Consider the following 21,108-nt stretch of genomic DNA (forward strand, 5'->3'; position numbering starts at 1 on the left):
TTTTATTATGCTCTCATGCCTAGAAGCTTTGAATTGAAGGGTGGGGCGTTCTTTCCTTTAAACCTGAATGTAAATGTTAGTCAATGAAAGGACTCTGGGGTTACAGTTGTCTGTAGACAGGGTATCTGTCATCTCATGTTCATATCTACAAAGTCTTTTTAATAGCTGCTTTTGTTTTATTTTTTTATTATTTTACTGTATTTCACTCTTTATTCTGTGAAATGGAATTGAATACAAACCTACTAAAACAAAACCACATAAATTGCTTTGTTTTTCTTTATTTATTGCCTGTTCTGGTCTGCTTATCCACTGTGATTTGTACACATCTTATGTACATTGCAAATTACATGAAAATACAAGTAAATTACAGGCATTAATGGAAATTTAAATACCTAATGTAAAAAACATGAAAAGCACCATTAATACACCAAAGCTTTAGATTTTTAAGAAAGGTTTTCTTTACAGAATAAACTGTGTTAAAATACATTTGAAAATGTACTATAACTTACAAATATTTACTGTTTTTCAGTGAAGATGTGCATTCAAATTTAAGCTTAATCCTTCATGTGGCCTTAGTTAAAGAGTCTCTTATTATTACTGTTGAAGATGAAAATATCCTTCCTTTAGAATCAAAAATAAAAAGAACCAATTAACATCTTTAAAATTGTGTAAAATGACTGTTTTTTCAGTTATTTTCTGTTTAGCTGTCAGATTTTACATTTAGAAGTTATGGCTAATTACCACTAACTGTCTGTTTCAGAGTGGTTCAAGTAATTGATATTTTTATTATATTTTACACAAATACCCACTTCCAGAAAATCTGAACTATCCCTTTAAGCCTGGCCAAAGTCCAGCAGTAGCATTTACCGACCAGTAACAGCTTGTAAAGCAATGCAAACACAGGTTATGACACAAATAATAGATGTGTACCTTGGTGTTTCTGTCGTAAGACTCCTTGAACTGCAGGTGCTTCCCAGCTTTGCTAGACAGGTCGAGCCACTTCCCCTTCACCCATTTCATGACGGGCTTCCTTGTCAGAGCCGAGGAGTTGACTTTGGACACAAACGTGATGTCCTTCCCTGCCATGAACAGAGATAGAGGACATTTTTATTCAAAGCAAATAAACAATTTGTCCTCTTGCTGGACATTTTGTACACATCTCTGTAAAAATACCAGCTGTCTGTGATGTAAAGAAAATGAGACAATGACAATGTTTTTAATATTGATTTGTATTCATTGTAAGGTGACCTTGAGTGCCAGAAATTTGCAAGGTATCTGATCCTTGACATGCTGTGGTGGCCTTCCTCCAATGCTTCCTTTTGTGGCTTTGGCCCCTGGCTGGGCCCTGGGCTGCCGTTGGCGGTTGGGTGTGTGGGGCGGTGGAGCATGCCTTGTACCTGCACTGGGGTGGCTGGCGGGTTGTGCTTGGCCTGGAGTGGTTGGCCTGCCCGGCCTGGTTACCCGTCTGGTGCATATTTCCCTCTCATGGACTGACGGGCTGGGGCCGCTGGCTGTCGTGTTCAGTGGGGATCGGGACGACGGGCTAGAGGCTGGCGTGGAGGGGCTGCAGCGTGTGGGGATTGTGTTCTGTTCTTGGATTTTGGGTCACCGGTATTTGGATCGGCTGAGCGGCGATGGTAGAGCTGAGCTGGATAATGTTTCTCCCTGGGCCATCATTGCAGTAGCAGTGATGTGGTGTGTTTTTGTGGTTGCAGGAGCCGTGGTGCGGGATGCCGGCCCCAGGTGCTTGCCGCTGGCTGGGGACCTCTTGTGGGGTGAGTTTGTCCCTTCTTGGTGTGGGGTCGGGGATTTGGTTTCGGGTGTGGTGCTCGGTAGTGTCTGCCCTGTTGCACCTGTGGGCGGGGGCTGGGGTAGCATTGCGTGGGGTCTTTGCGCGCTGTGTGGTGGAGGGGCAGGATGCGGTGTGGGTGTGGCTTCATCGGGTTTTCGGGGATGGAGCTCACCTGTGGGGGCCCCTATGCTGTTGAGAGGGTATTCATGGCGTTTGGGTTCGGGGGCATGTGTTTGATATCTGTCTCCTGGTTGGGGGTGGCCCTGTGGGGAAATTCATGTTAGGGTTCATTGGGAGTGGGGGGCTCATGGGGTTAGGATCAGAATTCATTGGGGGTTGGGACTTTTTCATCCTGTGGCGGCTCTGGTTGGCAGGCTGGTTTGGACCATGTAGACCTCTCTTTTTTACATGGCCCCCTCTCCGGATGAGGATGGGGGTTGTTAGGGACTGGGGTCGGGGCGGGGGGTTGGGGTCTGGGCCAGGGTTGCTCAGGTTCAGGCACCAGCCCAGACTAGCCCAGCCCAAGTTCAGGTGCTGGGGCGGTCTGCCTGTCTCCACCCCAGAGGGAAATGGACCACCTCCTGGGTTCGGGGCTGGTTGCCCCTATGGGGTATGGGCACCTGGACCTGGGAGTATAGAGTATGTATGGGGAGTGTGAGTGTACGACGTCCATTGTTGTTTGTCTTTACGTTGGGTGTGAGTGTTTTTATGTGTACGCATGTGGATGGAAATGTATGATTGTGACTGTGTGTGCCTGTTTTTTGTGTGAGGTTGGGTCTTGGACTGCTCCCACTCCTGGATCAGTTTAGGCCCCCTATCAGATGTGGGGTCTACTTTCTCCCCGCCACACTACCTGCCGGTGGTTGGTGTCTCTGCCAACTGGTGTACTTGTGGTTCTCGGTGTCCGGGGCTGGATGCTTTGGTGTGTGCTGACTCACTCCCAGTGGCTGCATGCTGGGGCCTGGACCCCTGGGCTCTGTCGGGCCTCTGCTTGGGGAGTGATGTGTCCTGGGGTTTCGGGTTTCTGGGCCCGTGGCTGGATCTGCTCGGGTGTAGACGACTGCTGGCAGGGCCTGTGGGCTCATTGCTGCAGCTCCCTGGGGCTTATGCACTGTGGCTGTTGCAGTAGTCCTGGTGGTGGTTCTCCTGGAGTTCCTGTGCTCTGGGGGGACTTTGGATGTCTGTGGCTCGGACCTCCTCTGTATCTGTCCTGGGTCCAGGGGGGGCAGGTCTGTGGCTCCTCACAGTCGCTATTGCATATTTTTATGGAGAAACCTTGTAAACACAAGCGCGCTCACACTCAGACCCACAGGGGTTTAGGTTCAGGTGTTAACAGATACACAAATGTTTTATTTATATGTACTGTGCACGTTTTGGTAAAAAAAGCTGTTAATATGAACATTTCTGCAGGTGTAGAAGCAAGCAGGGTGTTATCTTGTATTCTCTTCATCTTGCTTCTTTTTTTTTCCTTTTCATTTCTGTCTCCGTGTTCGTAACAATTGAAATAATCCCAAAGGAGTTTCTGATAAAGTTTCTTTTAGAAATATCAAGCAGAGCTTTAAAGCGTTAGCTGTAATGCTCCACTTGTTAAAGTAAATCTGTTGGGCTTTTTCTTGGCACTCAGACAACAATTCTGAGTGCTACTCTGCCAGACAGGACACAGTTTGAAAAAATTAAAGTCTAAACAGTTTGTGTCCAGGATGTGTGGGGTCAACAGAGATGTTGTCTCCCATTTACCTGACCCTAGACCTGCACAAGTCCTGGATGGAGGGAAGGTCATCCCTTATGATTGTTTGTTGTAGTTTGGACCTGTCCTGTTGTCGATGATGCGCCGACCAAAGAAGACTGAATGCCGAAACTGAATCAAAAATGGGCTTCAACAAAGATACAACCAGGTCATTGCGCCTTGTTTAACTAGTTATTTTACTTTTTAAATTGAAAAATTGTGCAGCATGTCACATCAAGTGTGAAAAAGACAATTGTTTTACTTTACATCATAAAAAGTTAGCTGTTGAACAGTGCTGTGTACTCTTTTTTTACCTCCTCTGTATAACTCCAAGCTTATTTTGACAAACCTTTCATAGCGGTGACGTTCTCTGGCTTCACTACAAACAGACCACTCAGCTCCGACATCTGAGAGCCTTCTCCTGGTGCAGCATCTGTGAGTATAGTTGGATCACAGAGGACAGTTAGTACACAATAACATGATCAGACATCACTGATGAATACACAGATAATAGACAACAGGAGACAAACGGACCTAGGAAATCACTACATTGTCTGCGTTCCTGCAGCTCTCTGACCTATACGGGAAATTTTTAGGTTTAATGAAACAAAGTATTGTGACATTAAGTTATCTTCTCTAGGCTCTGAGCTCAGGGTTTTAACTCTGCGTGTTTCAGTTAAAAAGGGGCATTCTTTATGACGTGTTTGCTTGTCAGAGTGTTTGCTTCACAGAGAAACTAAAATATAATTTTTTCTTACCATCAAGAGGCAACTCTGCACCAAATGAGGAAAAAACAGACATAAAAAACGAGGAACACATCAGTCTGTGCAGAACCTGCACTTGCTGTTAATAATCAAATAAACGTGCTTTCACACTCCAGAAAGCACACCTTTCCGTCTGTTTCCAACATAACTGTAAGGAACGATGTCTCTAAGTCTCTGGTCCAAACATCTCTCTACGCACACACAATGTTCCTGTCGCTATGAAGACGGACAAACTGTGAGTTTTAAAGGGAAAGAAGGCAAGAAACCAGAAAACAGCTAAAACCCTGTGTGAACATCCATTGGTTGTGTCCAGATGTTGAGTGAATGGATCCAATGAGGTCAATAAGGTTATTGGTTCTCCATAAATTTACAGAGCCATGCTGTCGGTGCCCAGTCCACCCATCCCCCCTCTCCCCCCTCCTTCTATTTTTATGGGTTCAGTAAATTTGATCTTTTAATCAAAAGTACCCCTGAGAAAATATCCAAGTTCAGATGTTCAGGATAATTTAAAGGGTTTCAGTTAGAATGCTAAGCAGGAAAAACTGATCTCAGAAAGGAAACCCAGGGGACACTTTTGAATGTTTGCAGTCTTACACTGTTACACTGGATACTCCACTGCATTTGCAGTGGAGCTTCTCTGTGGCAGTGAAGCCCTGGCAGTAGAGCCGGGGATCTGAATTTTCGACACAAGCCTGCAGGGACTTTTGTAGACTCTATTTATAATTTAAGCAGTTTATGACAAATGGAACAATCTGTAATTAAATATTTTGCAGGGGTGTTATATACTGCTTGTTAAATTTCCCTTTAAGTTTCCTTTAACAAGCAGTATTTGGTGCAAATCCTACTTTCATTCTTCTAAAAAAAAAAAAAATTAAATAACTGTAATAACCTCCACAAAGTGGAATTCAGACTTTGAAAATCATAGGTCCCTGACCAACCCTGAGTTCAAATCCAACATGGCTGCCATTTATGTGAGATCTAAAAGTTGCAATAGTAAACTGTGTTTTCGTACATCTTATGGTTTGTTTCTCATGAAATCAGTAGAACAGGTTACTGTAAAACACATTTGTGGACACAATCCTTGTACTTTGAAACTTTAAATGCTGGAAAATATGACCAGCTTTTGTGTACTGCATGCATGGGTCTCAGAGCTGGGGTGTGAAATCCTAAATAAACTGTATTTTTCAGTGTGCTTGTCCCACTTTTCTTTCCCTGAAGAAAATTAATAAATAATGAGTACATTTTAGTGGCCAAGAGATAAATGCTGCACACATTTTTAGCTGACTAGACAAAGCTTTTAATTAAACCCCTGCCAATTTACAGATTTTTAAAGCTATTAAAGACACTAAAGATACCGCAGTTATATAATACTGTTAATTTCACAGTTGTTACTAATTTATTGTAGTAGCAATTTATAAATCTCACATAGCATGGAAAGACATTCACAACAGAACCATAACTGTGTTAATTACATACATATTGAAGTGTAATATTGTTCAGGTGTAGTATAATGGAGCTCATCTCGCACATAGATGGCATAAATCTATCAGAATTAAAGGCAGAACACAAAATATTTTACATGGCAGGCCTTAACTTGTGCAGGACTAAATCATTTGCTTGGATGCTGCAGTGCAAGCAGTCAGTTTGTTCTGAAACACTCATTAGCTTCTTTATCTACTATATTTCTGTCTCATTTACTCATTTTACATTCAACTTGTTTCATCTGGCTACTAATTAGATGCATTTATAACTAGGGCTGCTTTCAAGCTGTATTCACTGCATTGTTTTCTGATTTTCATTTTAGGCACTTTAATCCTTCTTTATCGTTTTCAAATAGCATTGCAATAATTACCATGGTTTGAAATATCTATTAATAATGACGTTAGTTAGCAGACACAAGCAGGCTGCTACACACTGATAAAGACAAAAGCAAAGCATTTACCTACAGAAGGCTGGACATCAGTTAATAGTAATAAAGACAATTTAAGCAAATATACAGGAGTCAATGAGCCGTGAAGCAAAAGTAATGTACTGTAAGCATTACACACAAAACTTCACTCTACATTAAAATGTTATTAGTCAGCCTGCTTCTCTGGAATATGTTGATGATTTCAAATATTTGCAGCATTTTGAGTTTAAAAACCAGTAAACCAACCAACCATACAACCCACCAACTAAATGATCTGTGAAAAACTGCAGGGTTGTCTTTCATGATACCACACAGAAATAGGGTCTGTGTCCCAGAGATGATTGTTTTGGTGTGAAATGAGTGAATCAAAGAATGCATGGTGGAGCTTTGCAGTAAGAAGGTCCAGGGTTTGAATCTACATGGAGTTTGCATGTTCTCCCCATGCATGCGTGGATTCTCTCTAGGTACTCCGTCTTCCTCCCACAGTCAAAAAAATATGACTGTCAGTATAAATAGTCCTTATGTGTGAGTGTAAGCACGCATGGTTGACTGTTTAGTGTGTGCCTGTGATGAACTGGCGACCGTTCCAGGGGGAATCCATTGAAACACTCACCCAATGATTACCGGTGAAAGTTCTACCTTCTCTTGCCGCAATAGAAGTCGGCATAGATTCAGATCCAAATAGTATAAAAGTATAGTTCTGAGTTGCTACCCTGCCATTGCCTCATTAAATCTCTACATTATGCTTAAATCTACAGATAATTTTGGCCTTTTCAGCACATTTTTGACTCCCTCTTTTGCTTCATCTCTGGAAGGAATTCACAAAGCGCTTTTGCAAACACCATAAAATATTTTTGCCCTGGCTGTATTTTAATATTAATTCAGAATTAAATTATTAAATACACACCCATCACAGAAGAAAAGTACACCCTTTTTCAACTGTGGTGCTTTACTTATAAGAATATAATAAAGATGATCTCTGCTTTATTCGATTCTAAAATCCTTCACAACTAACCTCAAGTGCGAAAAATACAGATTCGTTATGTCATTATTTATTAAACAAAACTGAAGGTAAAATGGAAAAGCTATGTGTAAAAAAAAGTACATGATTTAATAGCTTGTAGATCCAATTTTAGCAGCAACAACTCTCTGTCTGACTTTGTCAGTCTCTCAGATCTAACGCTGCTTCTTTTAGTTAAAGTTTCCAGACATTTGCTTCTGCTCTCTTAAGGTCCCGCCACGGTATTTTATCTAAGCTGAATCTAGGACTTTGACTGAGCCATTAAAAGCCCCTTAATTATTTTCTTTTTCAGTCATTCTTGTGTAGATTTGCTACTGTGTTTAGAATTATTCAACTTGGTTAATGTCTCTGTTATTGTCCTGCCGTGAACTTTAACATTTGAGCCGCTAACTGAGGCCTTTCGAGTCTGAGATGGAGCTCCTGGTTCTGGTTTTTTGCATTTTCTCTGAGCGTTGCATGTTCAGACCTTGTGTTGAATTTTTTGGGACATCCACTCCTGGCAAGATTGGTAGCTATCTTAAACAGTAGAGTGATGGACTTCTGAATGTCTGGAAAATAACTTTTAACCCTTCCCATTGCATGAATGTGTGAGTGCACCAAGGTAAATGGAGCTCTTGTGCAGAATGGTCAGTCTGACTAGAAAAGCAGTCTCTAAGTTGAATCTATTTAACAAAAATAATTGACTTCCATGAATTTGCCATGTAGATGTTGCTGCACCCCTTGCATCAGAAATTATGTTTTGATGAACTCCTGCAGCTGTGAGTTAAAGTGACATACTTACAAACAATGAAAGCCTAACATAGATATTTTATGCGAGCTAAAAATATGTCAGATTTCATAACATTCCCTCTGGAGAAATCCCTTTCCTTTATGCTTCTATGTGAAGAAAGGATGTGTTACGTCAGCAGGATAGCCCTTTAAACTGCCAGGAATTGGTTTTAGCAATCACATGTTCTCCTCTTGTTCGGGTGAACTTGATTTGAGTATCCATGAAATCCAAACACTGCAACTCTGCCAGCAACAGCTAAACCCCGTAACATGTAAAGGTGCAACCAGAAAGCTCTTATCATCTGCAGCCAACACCAACATTACATTACAAACGCTGGAGTCAATTTCTTTGATCTGTGCTCTGCGAGCAAGCAGAACATATTCTGGTCCAAGTGAGAAGCAAAGAGCACAGAGCAGAATGAGAAAATAGGTGGAAAAGACTTTGCTCTCTGAGGAAGAAGATGGTTCAACAGGGAATACAGCAAAGGTGTGCCAGACATGCTTGTCCAGGTCTAATGTCTCGTTTGCTGCTCATGATCATCGCTTACAAAAGAGTCTTGTGGGGCACAAGTGTAACTTGCCGAGTGTTGGCCACCCTAAAGACTGCGATTCAGAATAAATCAGTTTAGTGTTAGTTTTAATGGTTACTCCACATGTTTAATCAGTCTGAGTGAGCTACAGAAAATGTATTACGATAACTCACTGCAGGTGCACAGAAACATCTTTCTTCCTTTTGCTTTATATTGTGAGCTGACATTAAAGTGTACTCAATCTGAGCAAATTCAACATTTATAAGTCTGCATATTCAACAAAGGTTCTCCTGGGACTTGTTATTTATTACTCATGACAAGAAATGCTCATTAAACATTTGCCTGACAGAAAAAAAGATTGTTCTTCATTATTATTCTATTTGATATATGAATCTGTAAAAACATTAAACATTTAAAAAATGTTTATCATGTAGTTGCTTTGCTGTGGGGCCATCCACCCACAGTCAATAATTTCCCACTTTTAGCTTATCCACAGTCATGAATTTCATTGGAAACATCAGGATTTTTTTATTCAGGCAGCTGGGGATATAAACTGCAAGGAATAATCACCCGTTCCTAATATGCCTCTTGTCTCCTCAAACGTCATCATCTCATGATCTGCAGCATGTTGAAAAAACAGGCAGTGACAACTGATGACAGCACAGAGGAAATCAGGCACACTCAACAGAGCACAGCCAAACCGTTTAACATCACGGGCTGTGGGAATATTTTGATCTGCTTGGTTTAATCCAGGAGTTTCCAGGAATTAGAAAAAGAAAGAGCTATGATATGGAATATGATTACCCCTAGGAAAGACGTGTAAAAAGCTTAGAAATAAAACAGGAGTCTCACACTGAAATATTTATAGAGATTCAACCTTTAATTTAATTTATTCAACAGGTTTAACACCTCATATTCAGAAATAATTGTTTTTAAAAAATGAATGAAGTGCCTTTTTGCATGTTCATCCTCTGTTTTATAGGAGACCCACCTATAATTTTCCTACTGAAAATCTGGATCTTGGTCTTATCTCATCAAAGCACATGATTCTAGTTGGTCCCAGCAGAGTCCGGAAGACTTTATGTTTACGTTTGTGATGGTAGGACAGAAACGGCTTCTAATTGTTTTTTAAATATTTAACACCATCTGATTTTCAATCGGTAAAAAGTAAAAAATAATAATACAAAATGCATTGCATGTATTTTTGTTGTGATTTTAGTATTTTTATAATTTTATTAGATTAGATTAATCTGTGTTCCTTCAGCATGTCAATAAAAATTCAGCTTTTTTTTAACTCACTGCCACTGCAATTTAATTTCTGTTCCTCATAACCCTTCAGAATTCATGTTTTATTGCAGGTCACTCTTGAAAATGAGACTTCATGTCTTAATGAGACTTGTCTGTATAAATAAAAGTGAAATAAAAAAAACAAAATAGTTTTTCACTCCATGAATATATTTTTTTTATCTACTGTGGATCTAATCAACATGAAGGTGCATTAAGTGAAAGCCATTCAAGATGCTTGATAATCACCACAATCTGAAACATCCAAGGGGTCTAAAGGGTCGTGAAACATTATTTGCCCCATACAGATTTCCTCTCTGTTTGCTTTTTTGTCACACTTAAATATTTCAGATAATTCATATTTTAATATGAGAAAAGAGAGGGATAACCTGAATTAAATACAAAATGCAGTTTTCAAATTTTGATTAATCTGTTAAGGGTGAAAACCAACCTGGTCTTAAACCTAATGGCTGGTTGTGAACTCCTGGCAGTAAAAACTGCCAGGAAATGACAGTGAGTGTATGACATTGCTATGGACGACATTTGGCCCAATCTTCTTTGCAATATTGTTTTTATTCAGCTGCACAGAGGGTTTTGAAGCATGAATTTCCTGTTTGATCTAAACTGGATTTGAGTCCTGACTTTGACTAGGCTACTCCAAAATATTCACTTAATGCTGTTTCTTTTAACCATTCATGGTGAACTTGCTGATGTGGATCACTGTCCTGCTGCATAAACCAAGTGTACCCGAGGTTAAGGTCACAAACTGGTGGCCAGCCATTGTCCTTCAGGATTTTCTGCAAGGAAAATCCTGAAATCTGCAAGGATGGATCCATCCATCAATTACAGCGAGTCATCCAAATCCTGAAGCAGCAAACAGCCCCAGACCATCACACTACCACCACCATGTTTGATTGTAAGTATAATGTTCTTTATTTGAATTACTGTGTTAGATTTAGGAGTGCACATCTTACAAAAAAGTTCAACTCTTGTCAGTCCAAAGAACATTTTCCCCAAAGGTCTTGGGGATTGTCAAGCTGCTTTCTGATGAATATAAAACAGGCATTTGTTTCCTTTATGGTCAGCAGTTCTTTACGTCTTGGAACCATGGAAGCCCTTTTCTCCCAGCCTCTTTTTTGTTGTTCATGAACACTGATCTAAACTGATGCCTTCAGTGCTTTGGATGTTCTTCTGGGTTCATTTATGCTGTCAGACAGGTTCTGTTTAAGCGATTTCTTGATTCTACAGATCAGGTAATGAAATTAACTAAATTGTTGTAATTTAAAGTTAATTCAGAATTGGGCTAATACTCACTCAGTTAGTTTAGAAGGTTTTGTAATAGATAAAATCATTATTTGATAGCTGCAAAACTGAATAAATCAAATTCTTTAAAGTGTTGTATATCAGGATTTCTTTGCAAAATTAAGCTGCAGCTAATTTAAAGGTTCGGGGAGTCTAATAGAAATGATTTAAGAATGTAAATGTTGCAAATAAATGAGGCAATATAGATTAATGGCATATTTTTGATGTGGAACCACTTGTATATCATACACTATTATTTTTGCATGATCTTCAGATGTTTTTGACATCCACATGATTAAACGAAGCACAATGTTCCTCGTTTTGTGGAGGGACTCATTAATTGTTCCTTTTCCAAAGTCTTAATCACCAAAACCAATTATGTTAGGCCAGTGGCTTTAACACCCCTTGTTATGAAAGTATTTAAGAAATTAATTACCAGGTCCAACAATTAATTGTTGGACCTGGTACAGGAGAATTTTGATCCTTTCCAGTTCGCTTATAGCTCAGAGGTGTAGAGGATGCAATAGGGACACTTTTAAACATCATTTTGTAACAACTCGAAGGAGCTAAGATCTAGCTTAGACTAATTTTATTCACCTTTCTTTGGCTTTTAATTGCATTCAGCCTCACATTTTACCACACAAACTAAAGAACTCCTTTAATGTTTTATTTCCTGGTTGATGGATTTTTCTAACATTGAGGACACAGGTCAGAGTGAACTGTGTTTTATCTAATCCCCTCCATTTTTCCAATGGTATTCCCCAGGCTTGTGTTCTTTCCCCTCTTTTATTTGTTTTATATCCAAAAGACTTCCCGAGCCATCACAAATTAAACAGTTTCCTGTTTAAATTTCAGTGTGGAGAAAACAAAAGAAATGTGCAGACTCTGGAAAAAAGCCTACAATGATCTCTTCAGTAGCAATCAGTAATCAAACTGTCGAACTGGTGCCATGGTATAAATATCCGGGGGTGGTTATTTAATGACATGTTGTGTTTTGAGCCCCAGGTGGAGTCAGTGGCACCAAAAGTCCCACCAGCGTATACACTTCTAATGTCATTTCTGTTTTATTGAGGATACTTTATTCTTGTTTTACTGAGTCTGTTCTTACCTTTTCTTTTATCTACAGATAGGGGTCACTTTCAGTCGAAAACAAGAATTGTCTGCAGGGTACTGTTAACGTATGCAGGAAAGTTGCTGCCATACCCCTGAGTGAACTTTGTGACTTCTACAACACCAGATGTCTAAAGAAGGATAAAATCATCTTGGCTGAGTGCAGCCATCCTTTATGGGGAGAATTTTCCCTGCTGCCTTCAGGAAGGAGGTACAGGATGCCACGCTTTGGACTGAAAATACCTTTTATTTCTGCTGCTGTGAGTTTGGTGAACTCAGACTGTTTATTTTTCTAATGTTGTTGTTATTGTGTGCTTGTTTTAATGTGACTGCTGCCTGCACAACAAATTGCCCCTCAGGGATAATAAAGTTTACCTTTGACCTTTGTATAGCTGTGCTAAAATACCTAAAGTCATATATGGATCCATCCAGTGTGATGCTTACTCATAAATAAACACCTCCTGTTTCGCTCGGGATTTTACCAGCTGACTTTATATTATGGTGCTAAAACTGAGCTCTCAGTGCTAATAAAAGACACAGAGACAGTAAATGGCATCTGCTCCGTGTATGTGACGCATCCAGCAGCGACACAGTGGGAATCATGCACCTCCACACTCAGTCCCATCTCCCACAGAAGCTCATGGCTTCTGTGTTTGTTTCATCTTTCAGCCCTACCCTCCTCGTCAGCTGGCTTCTCTGAATAATTGGAAAGAAACACTAAACTTGGTGATGATGATGATGATGATGATGACAGGAAAGATTAGGACGTCTGGTGGGGTTTCTCTTACCCTTTTTGTCTGAAAGTAAGAACAGTAAAAACATGCATCTGAAATGTGTCTGCAGATGTTATTCTGACCACAAAGTAAACCAAGAAAGGTCTAAATTACACTGGACTCCCTTGTAAACTCAGGTTAGGTGCCATTAAGACACTTACCAGCAGGGGCTGCTGCAGCCTTATAACCCTCAGCTTCTGCAATTAAACAATTATGCAAATTAATTTGTACATCCTCATTATTTCATATCATGAAGCACCAGCAGCACTGGGTTTGCACAGTCACATTAAAAATGCCGGGACTCAGTGAAGTGTTTGAAGAGCCACATCTTGTGATCTGAATGCTCAAGAGACCCAAGTAATTATTACCAAAAATACCTCATCTTTTCTATAAATAACTAAGGGCACTTATCAGTTTAGTTATATGAAATACAGAAATGGAATAAAAAAAAGTACTTTCTCTTTTAAATGTAGAGTTTTATGTATTGGTACTTGTTAAAAACATAATCTGGTCTTTACCAGCATCTAAAACTATTTAAATCTAACCTCAAGTGAAAAAATGCACCGTACTTAATTACTTAATAAACAAAGATGAAGCTGAAATGGTAAAGCTGTGAATAGAAAATGAGTCAATACAATAACATTTAAAAACAATCTTCTTCTAATCAAACGCATTGATCAACAGGTCATTTATCAGTGTGACTGATAAACAGCTACAACATGAACTATAAAAGCAGAGATTGTGACAGTTTGCTGCTCTGGAGGCGTGTTTTAACACAATGTCAAGATGGAAGAACATCAGCAATAACCTTAAAGAAGCAGTTGTTGCTGCTCATCAATCTGTGAAGAATTATAAGACCATTTTCAAACAATCCAAAGTCGTTTTACAGAGAGATAGATTCGTTTAAAGTAAAAATATTAAAGACTGCTTCTAATCTTCCATTTCAGCACAAGATCAGACTGTTGAAGGCCCAGAGAATTTGCAAATAAAAACCGAGAGACTTAATCTGAGACTCTACAGGCATCAGTAAGGATGTTAAATGTTAAAGTTTGGAAAAGACTGAACAAGCGTGGGAAGTTTGGAAGAGTGGAAGGACAAAGCCTCCTCTCTAAAACAAATATGGAGGGACAACTTCTGGAACAAGGTCCTTTGGAAAGAGGAGATTAAAATAAAGATATTTGGTGAAAATCAGAAATCAGCAGAAAAATCTACTTTCAGCTGTCAAGCATGGTGGTGGAGGGCTGATGATTTGGGCTTGTTATGCTGTCACAATGAACTCCTCTGTATACCAGAGTACTCCAGAGTTAAATGTAAGGCAATCTGTCCAGTAGCTGCAGCTTAACCCTGACCTGGGACATAAACTGGACAATGATCCCAAACACGGTCAAAGTTTCAGACCTCAACCCTGACACAACTGAAGTGCTGTGGTAGAACCTTTAGAGATCTGTGTGGAAATGGACGTGTGCAAACCTTAATGAACTGAAGCAGTTGGTTTTGGTTGGTCTGATAAATCCTGTGGTCTGCAATCCAGCAGCAGTTCCGGTTGATAAGTGTGAAACAAAAACCAGTCAGTTAGTGTGAACGCCTGGTCTTCTCGAGATCTATGCCGACTGTGAAAGTCATGGAGTGTGACTCCAGCTCTTGTGTTGTGAGGAGAATGCTCTGGGTTGTCCCTTCTTTGCACACACCTGTGTTATTCCAGCAGCAAACTGGCCAAACATCTGCTTGTGTGGAGGAGCTCATACTGATGATCAGATAATCAGTGCATTTAATTAGCAGCGCCTGGCTCAGCTTATACCCAGATGACGGCTTTTCCATTTCCCTAGAGAGAATAACAGAGTGGAATCTGTTTATTATTATTACATTCATCTTTGTTTTAAGAACCTGGTAAAGAGAAGATTGTTTTTATTGCTGATGTTTTTCCTTCTTGGCATTGTGTTAACACACCTGGTTCTGGTTCTTTTCCTCTTAAATCCCATAGAAGGCTGTTTTTTTAGTTTTGGGTTTGGCTTTGGACAGTGTGTACTCATTTGAATATTTCTAAAACATTGAAGTTAAGTTCAAGTAATTTTGGTACCTGGTAAAGATGAGATCATTTTTAAAACTCCCCAAAATTATAAAAGGGTGTACTTTCTTCCCCTGGATTGTAGAAGGCAAACTCACTACAGAGTGGGAAAAAATAATCCTAACAGTACATAAAACTACAGTTTAGAATAAACAGTTTGACTTCTTCCTCATGCACCTCTTCTTCATCTCTGCAGGGATCGCCTCTGGCAAAAGGGAATATTGGATTTTAACAAGGGAAAAGAGCATGATCCAAATGAGCCGAGTTTACACAGACAGGGAGGCTGAGATAAATATAAGTAAATTTTTACAGAGATCATGAGGAATAATTGAGCTTTAAATTTTTCCGAAAGGCCCGGCCTCATGACAAATGTGCTTTTGATAGGATAAAGCACATCAAAGTTCCAGGATCCCAAAATCTAGGTTACTTTAGAAGCCTGAGGATGTCTAATGAGATGGAAGATTAGGAAGAAGTTTCTGTCTGCCAGAAAAACGAAACCCCACAGCTGCGTGGTAATAATTTCGTTTTGGCAGCATTCACCATCTATCCATTTGAACCAGCTATTTTAATCATTTTATGGGTTTGTGATCTCATTGGGGCTATGTTTAAATGGGAAAAAAACGCTTCAGTTCCTTACTTTGCAGCTCGGTGGGATAAAGGGCTGAGTTGCAGTAATGGATGAGGACATCTCCTTGACTGCTATCATCTCTCCAAACCAACAAACCCAAGCCACAAACTGGATCTGTCGCATCCCAGGGGTCCACTTAACAGTGAGGGTAAGATATCGAGGCCCTGGCTTGGATCTCCTTTCAAGGCACGCCATGTCTGGCATAATGGTGAGGAGGTAACACGTCTATTTTGGAGGGTTTATTTTTCAGGTCACAATCTCCTAAAGCTGCTGTCAGCATTTCAGTCCTGCAGCCAATCTGTGGCTCATCTGGCAATAAGACCTTGTTGAGGTTCCTGCTGAAACATCTCTTCCACGTTTCACTAGAAATGAAAGGAGACTCAGCTTCAAATTCTGGATTATTTTCCTAGACTTCAGGGGATTTTTTTTTTTAGCAATTTTGATATGTAATCTAGCTTAGAATTGCAACAGGAGGAGACAACAGAGACATTAAATAAATTAATGAAAATCACCATGGAAACCACCTTGTGATGACTTTAGATATTTGATTAACAATGTAACTGATTCACAAAAGACATCTGAAGTACCAAAAGTGTCCCAGCGGTGTCTCGTTGTGAACAGAATATGCCTCAAAGTGAGAAATTACATAGCAAAGCTTTGTAAATTGTAACCAGAGCCCTCTGCTTTATATCAAAGTGAACTAAAACGCATTTCCTCAAAAAACAGTTTCCATGGCTACTGCACATTTTTCATGTAAAATGTCAAGACTTTTCCAAACTTTTCCAGACTCAAAAACTGTTATCAGTCATTTTTGCACATTTTAAAGTGTAAATATGTGTATATACTGAGGAAGGAAGGAAGGTAGGTAGGAAGGAAGGAAGAACCAAAATAGGGAAAGATGGAAGAATGTGAGGACAAAAGGACAGAAGTAATAAATTAATGAAGAGGACATAATGGCACACAAACCAGAGTCACACAAACACATATGAAGGGAGACACAAAGAAGAATGAAAGCACATGAAAAAAATGACAAAGGAAAGACAGATTAAAAAGGGAGGAAGGACGTAGATGCAGGAGCAGACCAATCAAGCTGACACTGGTGAACATCCAGGGATCAACCATCTATATAACCATCACTGCTCCCAACAAACACAGTAAACTGTTTACATCATATTGTTATAAATAATCTGATTATACACAAATATACATGAGCTGTCAGGATCTGGGTTTGTGTTGGTGTTTGTGTTTGTGCTTCCTACATGTGCTCATTCTCAGGTGGTGCTGGAGTTCTCAGGTGTGCTGGGTGACAGGTGCGACTTATTCCACTGATTACTCTGAGGAGTACTTAAGCAGGAGGCTGCCAGCACTTTGATGCCAGAGTGTTTTGCCACCAGTGGTACAAGCTTGAGCCAAACACTAAGTTAATGCTTTGTACTTCAACCTCGTGTAACTTTGTTTTTGCTCCTTTGCAGATTTTGAAAGCCTAAGCTTTGGATCTATGTCACTAAGTTTGACTACGTTTCTGGAGGTTATTCTGGATGATCAAGCCTGCCTACGTTTTGTGAATTTCTATCCAATCATCTGTCTTCATTTGGACAGTTTTCCTGCTCCTGTCGTCTCCTGGACCAAGCTGTAAGCATAACCTGTCCACCCTCCAACATAAACCTCCAAACACCAAAATCATTACTGTCCGCTCCGATGTCACACCGAACAACACCCAGGAGACCTTCTATGGACTCGCCCTCACTAAGCCTGGATCCTGAATCTCTCTACCCCAGGCGACCTGACCACAGGTATTTAGTAAGCCGTACTCACGCTCATTTAGGTTTAATGTTCTTAGTTATGTTTACTTTCTGTTTCCTCGTATTTATCCAATCTCTTCCCCTCTCTCCTTACAGTGAGTTTTTCGACCATTACGTTCCTGATTATCACCCTCAAAATAAACTACCTTTCATTCATTCTGTTCTCCGGAGTGCTCTCTGTATGAGGGTCAGATCTATTGCTAACATAATGACAGAACACTCTGGCCAACAAGACCCAGCAGAAGCACTTCGTAGAACCCTCTCTGAGCATGCTAACCAGATCCATTTTCATGATTCTTCTCTCCGTTCACTTTCAGAGCAACAAGGTCAGACAAATCAACAGTTAGAACAGATAGCCTCCATGTTACAACAAACCCTAGGTACACCATTCTCCGCACCTGCAGAGGGCGCAACTGCTTTTCCGTTATCCCAGCAGTTACCGCATTCCCGTGACGTTACTTCCCCTAATCCAGAGAAATTTTCTGGTGAGGTGAACAATTGTGGGGGATTTTTTTCTTCAGTGTTCTTTGGTTTTCAACTAATCCCCTCGCTCTTTTCCCCATGATGAAGTAAAGATTTCGTATATTATTGGATTACTGACTGGCAAAGCTTTACAGTGGGGTGAAACCCGGTTTCCTGATTGCAGGGAATTTGGTTGTACTTTCGATGAGTTTGTTAATGAGTTTAAGAAAATCTTTTCCCCGTATTAGACAAGTCAAGTGCTGGCCGACAGTTGAGAGCATTAAAACAACGTCTCAGACCCATTACTAATTTTTCAATTGAATTTCATACATTAGCAGCCATGTCAGGTTGGAATAATGAAGCCGTAAAAACTACCTTTTTGCATGCCTTAGATGATTCACTAAAAGATGAATTAGCAATGATTGACGTACCACCTACATTGGATGAGGTCATTTCTTTAGCAACACGAGTTGACAACAGAATAAGAGAGAGAAGGAAAGCTAGAGCAAACGGGTCAAGATACAACTCCTGGTTACAGAGATTTACTCCAACCTACACCAAAGTTTCACCTCAGCCACCATTTTCTGAGCCCGAGCGCATGTTAGTGGGGCGCACACGTCTCTCCTTTGAAGAGAGACAGAAACGCAGAGTATCCAAACAGTGTTTTTACTGTGGTTCCTCAGATCATTTCGTAGCAACTTGTACTGTCTGTCCTGGGCCGTTAAACGACAGGGTCCACCGACCTTGAAGGGGCAGTTGGTGGACCATGCTCAGATTGTCAAAGCCCCCAGATTCAGTTTATCTGCCAACCTTATAGTGAACCAGTATACCATGAACCTACCTGCTCTCATTGATTCAGGCTTATCATTTGGTGAGGATTCGCCAGGGGGATGAGTGGAAGACGGCTTTCAAGACTGGACCATTTTGAATATCTGGTTATGCCCTTTGGACTTTGTAATGCACCTGCCATTTTCTAAGCCTTAGTTAACGACGTTCTCAGAGATTTTTTTAACATTTTCGTTTTTGTATACTTGGATGACATTCTGATTTATTCAAGGAACATTCAGGATCATCGCAAGCACGTTCGTCAAGTTCTTCAGCGTCTTCTGGAAAATCGCCTGTTCGTAAAAGCCGAGAAGGGTGAGTTTCACCAATCCTCAATCGCTTTCTTGGGCTACATCCTTGAGGGTGGACAGGTACGTTCAGATCCAGAGAAGATAATGGCTGTACTGGAATGGCCTGTGCCAGACTCACACAAATCTTTACAGCGTTTTTGAGGATTTGCCAACTTTTACAGACGTTTCATCAAAGACTATAGTATCATTGCTGCACCTCTAACTGCTCTAACTTCCTCCAAGATCTCTTTCTCCTGGTCGTCGGAAGCCGAAGCAGCCTTTCAAGCCCTCAAGGAGAGGTTATCCCATGTACCCATCTTGGTCCATCCAGACCCTACTAAGCAGTTCATCTTAGAGGTCGACGCCTCAGACTCTGGAGTTGGAGCAGTGCTTTCACAAAACTCAGGAGAAGCGAGACTGCACCTTGTGCTTTTTTTTTCTCGCAGGTTTAGTAATACTGAAAGAAACTACGACATGGGAGACAGAGCTGCTGGGGATAAAACTGGCCCTTGAGGAGTGGCGCCACTGGCTTGAGGGAGCCGAGCATCCCATTCAAGTCTGGACTGACAACAAGAAATTGGCTTACCAACAATCAGCTAAAAGAGTGAACCCACAGCAGTCTTGTTGGTCCTTATTTTTCTCTTGCTTTAATTTATGTATTTCTTTCAGACCCAGATCAAAGAATACCAAGCCAGATGCCCTCTCCAGACAATTTGCCTCAGATGATTCGGTGAAGGAACCCGTGCCCATCTTACAGCCCAGTTGGACAGTTGGCGCACTCAGATGGGTGATTGAGGATACGGTACTAAGGACCCAACAACTGGAACCAGACCCTGGTAATGGCGCACCTAACTGCATCTATGTCCCATCAAAAGTACGTACCAGGTTAATAGATTTGCATCACACAGCAATGTTTTCTGCCCATCCTGGGGTTAGTAGAACCATTGCATTGGTTCAAAGAAGGTTTTGGTGGCCGTCGATCCACAAGGATGTAAAGGAGTTTGTTCAGCCTTGGGTTACTTGTGCCAGAAATAAGTCTTGCAACCAGTCCCCTGCGGGTCTCCTCCAACCTCTCAACATCCCTAGTCAACCCTGATCTCACATAGCTTTGGATTTCGTTACTGGACTTCCCCTCTCCTCAGGTATGACAACAGTTTTCACTATTGTGGACCGCTTCTCTAAAGCATGTCATCTTATTCCCCTCAGAAAACTTCAGTCAGCCTACAAACAGCCAAGCTCCTCACTAAACACGTTTTTCTTCTCCATGGCATCCCACAGGACATCCTATCAGATCGAGGCCCACAGTTCATCTCGCAGGTTTGGAAACAGTTTTGTTTAGCTCTCGGAGCTAAGGTTTCATTAACCTCAGGTTACCACCCTCAGTCCAATGGTCAAACCGAAAGGCTAAATCAACAACTGGAATCCACCTTAAGATGTCTCACATCCACTGACCGCTCTGATTGGTGCTCATACCTACCTTGGGTGGAGTACGCATTAAATTCTCAAATTTCCTCTGCCACTGGGCATTCTCCTTTCGAGGCCTCCCTTGGGTATCAGCCACTGCAGTTTGCAGCTGATGAAAGAGATATCACTGTCTTCTGTCCATCAACACATCCACCGCTGCAAGAGCATTTGGAACTCTACCGTCCAGAGCCTACACCGTACGGCTGATCAGAACAAACACTTTGCTGATCGTAAATGTAGACCCGCACCTGAATACCAGCCTGGACAGGTGTGGTTGTCTGCGCGACATGAATCCCGGAAGTCTATGTCACGAAAGCTTTCCCCTCGTTTCATTGGTCCCTATGAGATTGAAACTATTATTAGTCCATCTGCTGTTCGTCTCCGTTTGCCTGTAAGTCTTTGTATCCATCCTACATTTCAAGTTTCCCAGATCAAACCTGTGGTCTCCAGTGACAAGTAAGAACTTGCATCTGCTATGTTTGTGTATTTTTTTCTGATTTTTTTTATATTGTTAGCCTCATAGCATAATAGCCTGAGTCACATTTGCCAAAATAGGACTCAAGCAATTATGCTATGAGGTTGAGGATATCTGA

General features: G+C 40.9%; 1 pseudogene; it reads right to left on the reverse strand.

The window, feature by feature from the left end:
- The window catches only part of LOC124864180, a 55,572-nt pseudogene extending 51,144 nt beyond the window's left edge, over positions 1-4,428 (reverse strand).
- Between the last annotated feature and the right edge of the window lie 16,680 nt (positions 4,429-21,108).

Source organism: Girardinichthys multiradiatus, chromosome Y (assembly GCF_021462225.1).
Source record: "Girardinichthys multiradiatus isolate DD_20200921_A chromosome Y, DD_fGirMul_XY1, whole genome shotgun sequence".
Taxonomy (NCBI): Eukaryota; Metazoa; Chordata; class Actinopteri; order Cyprinodontiformes; family Goodeidae; genus Girardinichthys; species Girardinichthys multiradiatus.